The sequence below is a fragment of the Stegastes partitus genome, unplaced genomic scaffold (genome assembly GCF_000690725.1).
Source record: "Stegastes partitus isolate 25-593 unplaced genomic scaffold, Stegastes_partitus-1.0.2 Scaffold481, whole genome shotgun sequence".
Classification (NCBI taxonomy): domain Eukaryota; kingdom Metazoa; phylum Chordata; class Actinopteri; family Pomacentridae; genus Stegastes; species Stegastes partitus.
In genome coordinates, this window is record NW_007578212.1 from 64,468 (window position 1) to 75,201 (window position 10,734).

Sequence of the window (10,734 nt, forward strand, 5' to 3'; positions counted from 1 at the left end):
TGTGTGTGTGTGTGTGTGTGGGTTAGTTTTGGTTTGTTTTCAGCAAAACAATATGGATTAACATAAATATGTGTATGTGTGTGATTCTGTGACATTTCTTAACATTTTTTTTGTCTGTGGGTTGTTTTCGTGACTTGACTCATGTTTGTGGTTGTGTGTGTGTGTGTGTGTGTGTGTGTGTGCCTCTTCTGTGTTTGTGCTTTCGCGTGTTTTCTGTGAGTGCATGTGTGTGTAGTCTGCCCTAAATTACCTGTCCAGAAGACAGAGTGTGTGCTGGCCAGCAGCGGAGTTGCTGCGGCGCTGCTTCCATTAACGGCAGCGATCATTCACAATCTGATGGGCAACAGCTAGCTGTTACCACGGCAACCCTGCTGCAAGCCTGCCAAATATTATTTGGGTACATGTTGTTATGCTCTGCTAATCTGACTCATCTAATTGCTGTACGATAAGGGCCTGAAAAGGTTATTATGGCGAAATTAATGTTAAATGAAGACAAGAAGCGATTGAGTTATTAACATATAAAACATGATGAAACTAACTCCTGTCCACTGGTCACGATCACCAACACGCAGGTCATGCAGGCAACTGAAAACTGCATTTATACCCATATAAAATGTTTGATGGTGGCACAGATTCGGGGGGAATTAACTGCACAAAATGTCCAGTGTGTTCGGCTCATCGTCACTGATACTTTAAATGAATTATGCAGCATCACCGACCGATCACAGCCAAAACCAGAATGTAGTAAACATGTAGGCACCTCCCACTTGTACACACGTGCAATAATACCGTAAAGCCTTGATCATAATCCAGGACAAACACGCAGAGCAGGTGTACACAGGCTTCCACACACCCTACAGCCGGGGGTCTGACGCAGACACGTACTCCAAAACACGATGGCGACCTCCAGCCAGCAAGAAGAGCTCCACTTGTTATATTTGGCTGAACAACAAGGAAAAGGCGAAAAGGGAAAACAGTGTGCACGACTGTTTAAAACAACACAACCAAGGACATAGACTAGATTACAGCCATATAGAACACGGTGTTCAGTTTGCGGCCGGCACGCTTGTAGCCCATACGGGCCCACGAGGAGCCTCGCAAAACCATGTTGGACAGAATCTTCCTTCATATGTTGGCACAGATGTGGAATACAGGAATGTTGTAAAGCTAAAGAGTCTACAGAAACTGCTTCATGTAGAAATCTAAAATGAAGATGTGTAGTCCATTCTCTAATTAGGCCATGTTAATTTCCACTTCCAACCTGCAACTTTATATGTTTTAGATTTAAAGAATGAAGCTAATCTAACTGCCATTCAGCCAATCATGGATTACACACATAGACTGTATAAAAGATGGACGTAGCAACCAGCCCTGAAAAATGAAGCCAACCAGGAAGTGTCAACAACCTGCAATATCACTACATCCACTAGTCCTGGCTCCAAAAAGCCCTGACTCCCATAGAAAGGAATTGGAAAAGAAGAGATCACAAATCACGAAATACTGCATTCCTCCAGCTCAGGATTTATTTAAAAATTAGTTTTCATGGTCAAGTCCAGAGATCAGGTGGCCAATCTGAAAATAAATCAATACTGAATTTTTAAAAAATCGTCAAAATGTTGCGGGACAAGGGGCGTGGCTGGCTTGATTGACAGTCGGCAGCGACCATACAGACGAAGCGAGCAGAAGGCGGTAAATGTGGGCGGGCAGAGAGGGCCCGCCTCTCAATCCGTCTGACCAATCGCTGCTCCTATGGCTCCGCCCCCCTCCGACGATTTTTGTGTCACTGGCTCCAAAAATCCAAGATGTCAACCAGGAAGTAGCAAAACCCTGGCTTCATTTTCTCAGTGCAGAAAACAACGGGTGACGTCACGGTAGCTACGTCCAGCATTTATACAGTCTATGACTACACACAGCTTTTAAAATTTATAATCACAAACTTGCTAATTCTGAATCAGCACTGAGACATGATTGTACACACCGTGTTATTTACTGATGCTGAGCCAAACCACCTTACACCAGCTTTTAGGAGATGTAAAATAACAGAAAACTGAAGCGCACAGATGGGAAATGAGTTTACTGAACAAGTAAATGGGAGTAGCTTGCCATAACAACAAAACATTGGACTTGAGTGGAATGAACCTGCTCATTTTCTCTGGTGCTGTTTGTGTTTGTACTAGAACTAATTTGGTAGTAAACATTGTTTTTATATGAACACTCCACCTTCTTGTGAGCACCTATGACACTTCAGCCAACATGCACTCATACATCCAAAGTCGAAAAAATGTTGAGCAGATCAACAGTCTTATCTGCCAAGAAACTCTCAACAAGCTCAGACTGATCCTGACAGATACTATAGTTCTGGTAATATGACAGATTTCTATTCATAACCGCATCACTGGACTGGGATGAATGTATCTCTGCTGCGGTGTCCTCATCTCGCTCACACAATCAATCCGAGCTGTGCAACCTGTTCTCTCGCTTTCTGCCGTCACAGCGGGAGACCAGCAGTAAAAAAAGGAGAGCGCTGATGTGTGTGTTGGTGCAGGCAGGGAGGATGGACGGACTCAACCAGCCTGGTGGAGGATTCACTGTTTCTGAGCAGTGCCACACCACAACCTCTGAGCCGGTCCTGAGGTGAGCCGTCCCTGCAGTTCCCCCAATAATTCATTACTACTGTGATCAAAATCATCAGCTTCTACGCTGCTACTACTTTCAGAGGAAAAGATTTCTGTGTTCCGAGCAGATGGTGGATGGAGGCCGACTGTAAAATCACTTCCAGCATATAGATCCTTTAGCGGTGGAACAGGACACCGCCGGGGGCCCCTGAGGCCGCCCCTCCTTAGGCTGACTTTTTTTTTTTTTTTTGCTTCTATTCCCTTCCCTCATTGCCTTTCATGACCATTCCTCATTCTGTTATCTCTTCTTCTTCTTCCTCCTCCTCCTCCTCCTCTGCTCCAGTATTTTGTTATATTTTTCATTGGCTCTGTCAGAAGCAGCAGAGCCTCAAGGGAAAATATGCTAAGCTGCTTTCTGACTTGCCTTTCTGTTCAGGTAGAGGCAGCCTCTCTGGTCAGAGTCGGCTGCTATCACACACATCACGGGTTACTGCTCAGGCTCTTGTTAAAGCTATTGACTGGGTATATTTTCATGTTTAATCTCTTTTACACTGTAAAAATTAAAAGTGTTTTTAACTGTAATTTCTAAAATAATTTACTGTTGTTTCACAGAAGATCCCTGCTTTGTTAAATGACAGATAATATGGAGTAAAATCACAAGAAAAACGTATCAGTTTATGTTAATTATTGGAAAACTGCAGAAAAATGAACATAATGTCCAAATCAGGAATCAATATTTTAATAAATGACAATTTTTTCTTTAACATTTCACTGTAAACTTACTGTTTTTCTTTTTACTGTATTTAAATCAGAAAAAAAATCTTATTTTCCAGATATTATCGATAATATTTAATCACAGAAACAGTATAAATGTACATGTTAACTGTAAAAATAAATAAATAAATAAAAAAACTTGGCAAAAGCTGCACATGTCCACATCAAAAATCAGTATTTTTACAAATAATAATTCAATCTTTTACAAAGTGTAACCAAAAAGTACGCAGTTTTTTTTCTTTTACTGTATTTAAAACAGCTAAAATATTATAATTTTACAGATATATGTTATTTTCACAGATTTACAGTTTCCAAACATTACCTTATTCCAGTGTTTTTTAACATATTGTTTTCTGTAACTCCTGCTGCCAGATTTTCACAGTTTTTTATGTAAGTTTTTTTTACAGTGTGTATGGGATCTACAAAAGCTTTTCCATTTGGTGCTCCGAACACTTTGTTCTGTATTAATAGTACTTACAAGCTACAGCATCTCACTTCCTGTGCTCCAGGTAACGCAATGCATTCTGGGAAATCTGAAAATAAAGCACCAATTCGAAGCCCGGATGTATAATATAGTGTGACACTTAAGCTAATCTGTGCAATCGGAGGCTGTTTGGCAGCTCTGTATGAGTGCTGGTTATGTTTGAGCAGCTCTAACAAAATAAGCAGGTCAGGTACAGGAGATTAAAGCAAAACTACAAGTAATATAGTTCCAACACACAGCGTGGTCTGAAAGCATTTCCCTGAGGGTAACCACAGCGCTTGCTGACAGATACTTAATTTTGATTTACCAGAGAAACAGGGTCTGTTCTTATTCAGTCACAGTCCCACTTCAGATGTGACCACAGGCTGAGGAGATGTTGTTTCAATGCTTTGATCAAAGATTTCATTTTCAGGTTTGCCCAACTGGGTCGACACGCTCGTCTCTCACTGCTTTTATTTTATTTTGCCAAACAAGATAGTGCAGTGTCCCTAGCAAGCAGCGGTGGTTAGGAGGCCTGTAGACAGGTTTCTAGAAACACTGAAGTCATGAGTCCATCACGACACAACACACTGAAGACAATTTTCCTCACTATTCATTCATCTGTTACACGTTGTCAATTCTATGAAACATAATTATCTGTCAACTATGAAATCAATCATCAGCTATGTTGATAATCAACAGTATTGGTTTGGGTCATTTTTTTTTTTTTAAGGACAATTTATTTAATTTTTCTCCTCCTATTTTAATCTTTTGGTTGGAGACAAAACTAGACCTTTGAGGACATGTTCTTGGAAAACGCTGATGCTAAATGTGTCTGTCTGCTGATAGCTGCTAAGCTCACAGTGGATCAGTTCAACCTTTTTCACTAGAAGAAGGTTTATTTTGATAATCGATTGATTGCTTTGAGTAACTTCCAATGAAAAAGGTTATTTCATTATCTACACATTAACTATGTATGTATGTATTTATTTTTTAGCTATTTTCTTTTTATTTAAAAAAAATAAATTTTTTGCTTTTCCAACTGTTTGTTCTGTTTTCTTTAGTTTAACTTATTCTGTATACTTGTAGGGGTGCGCATAGCTCACCACGCTAAGCGCCCCCTTCCCGCACCGGGAACTAGTCCCGGAGTCGGAGGGCCCGAGCTTGTATCCCGCTCGGGGCTTGTCACACTTTAGACCTGTCCAGGGTGTCCCCTGCCTTCGCCCTAAGTCGGCTGGGATAGACTCCAGCACCCCATGACCCTCGTGAGGATTAAGCGGTGTATAGAAAATGGATGGACGTATACTTGTATTTGCTTTTTTTCTATTTGTTTTGTTTTTATTTTTAACATGTAAAGCGTCTTTGAGTTTGTGAAAAGCGCTCTATAAATAAAATGTATTATTATTATTATCATTATTATTATTTCACTGATTCCATACCTCTGAATGTAAATGTTTTCTGGTTTCTTTCCTTCTCTATGACAGCAAACTGATTATCTTTAGGTTGTGGATTAAACATCACGGTGGGCTTTGGAAAACAGTGATCAACACTTTGACCATTTTCTGACATTTTAGAGACCAAACAAATGATTAACTCATCCAGAAAAAACAGTGACAATGAAATAATCGTTGGTTCCTGCCCTAACAAACATATAAATTATATTATTTTCATCAAATTCAAACACGTTAGCAGAGCTGTAACCAAATGATGTGGATAAAAAATGACCACACAATGTCCTCCGTTGACTTCTGGTGATGCTTTAAGAGGCCAATAGCCTGGAGGAAAACAGTGAGGAGCACTGCACCTCTCCTGACCACCAGCGCTCTTGTCGCCCTTGATCACTAAAATATGGTCACCCACCAACTGCTAAATTCATCATAACAAGCATCTGCGTCCCGGCAGGCTGCATCCCTCATTTCCCTCTCAAACAGCAGATGTTGTTGTCAAGACCCTTTAGGATTGCGCAACAGGGATGAAACCAAGTCCTGCCGTTGAGCTCCTCACACCACCTGCGTTCATTTTGTCTCCTCGCGAAGTTCACGCACCTCAGCTCGGAGATCATGCAGAGCAAAGGATGGGAAATGTGTTCTTTGGCAAAGTATGTGCGCTTCGTGTGGCATCTCCATCTCTCATTGCGTTCCTTGAAAGGACTGTCATTTAATGTCTCAAAGGAACAAGATTTCGTCTTCCATCCCTGACAGAGATGGAGTCACAGTCGGATAACAGGGCAAGATGCCCCAGACAAAAAGAGAAATGGTTTTGGTCGGTAATGCCTCAAAAATATCAAATTTTTTCTGTGCAACAAATTGTTGAGCAACTAATAAATGCCGCTGTAATAAAGTGAAAAAGGTTGCAAGAGAAAAAAAATGTCAAAACTTCAGCAGCTAAAGCACAATTGTGTATTATAGTATAGAAAACAGGCTAAACCTACAATCAGTAAAGGATGCTGTAGCATTAAAAGTGATGCTTTCATTCCCCTTCACATCAAATGACTGGAAAACTTCATTCAGACTTTCCAAACACTCTTACATGACCTTTCTCTCTGCTCTTAATTTTTCAGAATATGGCTGCGTTTACATAAATGAACAGCAAGACACCAGAGCGCGGCCAGCTGTCGAACTGAGCCGTGTATCACAACAGCACGGAGACAACAGGCTTTCAGCACGGGGCCATTATAAGCTGGATGTGGTCGCCCAGAGGCTTAAAATAGAGCGTTGATCCGATAATGGACTAAAGTTTATGATCATTAATACTCAGAGGTCTGGACACACGTGTCAATCTGTGCAGAGAGATGCATGCTACCCCCTCCCCCTACACACCCATGAACACACACACACACACACACTCACACACACACACAGAGTTTCCCATCGCATGCATTTAGTGATGAGGAAAGTCACGACAGCTGGCAAACACAAGAGTTTTATTTGCTTCCTGTACAAAAAAAAAAGTGACTTTTTTCCCCCTCTCTGCTGCTTTTAAATGCACGGCTCGGTGTGTGTTTGTGTGTGTGGAAGCGTGTGGGCGGAGTGTGTGACATGACTGTAGCTCAGATTTAGTAGCACTGAGATGTCAAACTGAGATCAGCATATTCGGAGCTAATCTGTGTTGAAATGCGCATCTCATCCATAACGAGAAGACGGGCAAAACAAACAGCGACGACAGGGAGGTCAATAACAACAGCATCACTGACAGTGTCGTGTTCAAAGCAACAACAACAACAACAACAATACCATGAAAGGGCATTTGGAGCTTATTATAACTTTTGTTTTTGGCAGTAGTTTCCCTCAGTGAGAATAGCACTGCACTCTGAGATCTGACAGGTCGAGTTCATCTGTGATATTTACCCAAATTTGTTGTGGTTTCTCTGAATCCGTCTTTCCTTAAATCCCAGATCCCCTCTTGTCCTCCAGCAAGCTGTTGTGGAAGCTATTAAACTACACTTTGCTTAATACATGACCAACTGGAGAGACACCTCCAGCCAAACGGAGTACTATCTAATGAATAATTAGGCAGGTGAATTTCCTTTTGCTGCATCTTTTGCTGCAGCTGGAGACATCAGACTCTATATCTCTGTCTTTTACGTGCTTCGAAGGCTCTCAATGCGTCCCTTCAGAGCACAACACAGACCACACATGGCACAATTTCTGCTGTCGCCCGCGTGAAAGAAACTTTTGGCAAAAAAAATGTAGTCCGCAGAGTTTAGACCAAAGCAACAAAGATGAGTGAAACACTTCATCTCACTCCAATTATTTCTCCACGTTCCCATAAGCCACCTCAGGCTGTGCTCCCTCACATGTGCATGCATCCCCCTCTGAGGAGGACAGAACTGAATCCTGCAAAGTCCTTGATGTTCTGGAAATGCAGTTTAGACAAGGATTTGATCAGGAGGGAATGCAAACGAAATCTGGAACAAGTCCTTGTAACTAGAGAGACTGGCGATGTTGTGCAACAGCACCCGGGGCTCGAATCAGAACCGCCTAAAGACGCAACAAGCCGTGTTTAGGATGAAGAGTCATTTCCAGTGGAGCAGTGGAGTTTGTGGGTATTCTTAAGGGGATGAGCCCAGACATCTGTGGCCTTCTTTGATCGAGTTGAAATACTTGTCAGGGCTGCATCTTGACGTTCTTGTGTCGTCAGCTGAAACTGAGTGATGTTTCAGCAAGTCTCTGTCGGATAAAAACACGTCCCCATGGCACCGTGTCGCAACAACGTCATCATGGTGTCGCTGTGAGTCACATACTAAACACAAGCCTGGCTTTACAATGAAGCCCAAACAAACTGTACTGTATCTGTGGTTGTTTTGAGTCCTGAATATGGCCAGGAGAAACTGAGGTGATAGGTCAGGCGTAGGGACGTTACTTCTAATTCTAACACATAAGATCAAAGTTGTAAAGTCACTTTTCCTGACGAGGTCTTCAATGATTAATGAGAAGGTTTACCCCGTGTTTTCAACATCTGATTCATTCTGGGAACAGAACGTGAACACGATCGGCCGACTGACTCATTTTTTGTCATGTTTTCAACCTCACTTTTTGTAAATGTCATCCTTTGTAAGCATTTCTGAGAGCAAATACGTTTTACAAAATCATAAAATGGAGCATAACATTAAAAATGACATTTAAGTCCTGTTGTTTAATAGGTATGAAAACAAGGCCGACATCAGGACTTGTTAGTCGTTAATTCAAGCCATTAATGAACTAGTCGTCACGCGCTTATGATATTAATATCTAAACATATGTGTGTATTTTGGAAGGAATAAAAAGATGACAGAAGCGGTACTGATCTGAAGGTGTTGGAACATCCAGCAAGGTGACTTAACCTAAACACATGTGGAGCACCTTGGGGTGACAGAGCACAACCAACGGGCCCCTCATCTTCAGCAGGAAACTACAGGACCCCACCTTAATGCCGCCATCAGACCGTCGCCCCAACAAAAAAGAACATTCGGCTGCTGCTTCAGTGGCCTGGTGGACCATCAACAAAAGTTTTCGCCAGCCCCTCCTGTCTGCTCATGTGCCATTCGGGTGAATCATGCTGTAAGTTTATTCTGGACCTGGACCAATGAGCCTCACCCAGACCAGCAAGAGCCACCGCACCTGACAGGTTTTCTGGTGTAAAGCCTGAGCTTCACCCTCTGAAATGAATCCAGCCTTTGGACATATGCTCTCACAATAACACCAGGGACAAGCCGTGTAAAGGATGACTCCTGTCTTATGACCATCCAACCAATCAAAACAGTCCTCTCATTGACTAACGTTTGCAGACTTCAGCAGTCCTACTTCATAGTAGGACATGCTAATAAATTTAGTATATTATGGCGTGACGGCAAAGTGTATATATCATGACTGACATACGTTAAAAAACAAAACATGTAGAATTGCAAGAAGTTTATTGTGATTTATGACCTCCCCCCCAAAAACACACACTTTCTCTAAAGGCTGATTTTGTCCTTATTAATAGAGTAGCAGCCTGAGAGAAGGACTCAATGGAAGAAAAACTGGCAGAAAACAGAACAGAACAGACAAAAGGATGAACAGAGGAAAAGCCTGGCGACATACTGTGAGATTTCATATCACTAGAATGTGGAAAAAACTTGTGTTTGTAAATGTGTACACGCATCAGTAAAATTAGAAACACATACACATATGCTAACAGCGCTACGCATCTCCACACAAACACGTTCATACACACATTGGTAAAAACGTGGGCTGGCGGGCCGCTGCTGAAGTTGGTTTTGTCACATCGCAAACAATCATCTTTTGTTCTATTTTTAAGACGCTATTTATAACGAGGACCAAAGAAACTTTTAAATCTGCATCAGTTACGCCGGCATCGCCACGGTGGATTGTCAAGAGAAGCAAAGCAGGGATGCAGGGACAAAGAGAGACGCGTGACAGACATAAAGAGACACATAGAAAGACGTTAAAGGGCTGGGAGGGGGAGGAAGGGCCTCTGAAGTCCCAGAAACAGTGGAGAGAACGGTGCCAGCAGCAGGGAACTGGAGCATCAATTAAGGGCAGCGTGCCCTAGATGGCATAGTGACGTTCCCACAATGCACCATCACAGCCACCGCTTAACTTTGTGCCTCTATCTCACCCACACACATTCAGGCTTTCTATAGGTCTCCTTGGAAGGACCTTCTGCTGCGTCCTTTAAGTGCCTGACACCTCAGCTAAGCTAAAACAAGGAGGTAATCCGAACACCAGCATGGACCGTATTAGGAGATAAAGTAGTTCATTTGGACAAAACTTCAGGAAAAGACATACATGTCAGCTCTGCTTAGCAAGAAATGTGGCTCGCAAACCGCCCCATATCAGCTAAATTACTATTCAAGCCTGCAAAATAAATCAAACAGTAATTACAACCATGATTATGGCTTCCTGCAGTTTAATGAACACGATCGATTTGCCGTATTGATGTTTAAAATGCAGCGCAGATCGAAAACTCCACGCATAGAAAACAGCTCATGTAAATAAAATCGCTTGGTTTCAACTTGAGTCTGATATTAAATAGTCTTTCACTCTGTTCAAAGTATTTTTTGTTCATATGGCTGTTGGAGCTGCTGCACTGCAGTAACTGAGAGGAGACTAGATGTGTGTCTGAGCTGAGCTAGCAGCGACTGTAGCCTGTGTGAGGTGTTAAAATCAATAAATTGTCTATTAAACTATAGTATGTTCAGCGAGTATGGGGTTTAATTTTAGTAATATTCTGAGATACACTGAATTCAGGTGAAGAACTTTCTCATTTTAATACAAAGCATGAATGTTGCAAAACACGTATGTTGTTCCTAATGTTGGTGAATAATTGTATTAAATGATCATAATCACAAGTTCTATGAAAAATCCTGATTATCATTGTACCCATAACGGTGCAGCTCTG

General features: G+C 41.9%; 1 protein-coding gene across 1 annotated transcript in view; it reads right to left on the reverse strand.

The window, feature by feature from the left end:
• Nucleotides 1-10,734, reverse strand: part of camk1da (calcium/calmodulin-dependent protein kinase 1Da) — an 81,477-nt gene that overhangs the window by 58,867 nt on the left and 11,876 nt on the right. The gene's annotated exons all lie outside the window — the stretch shown is intronic.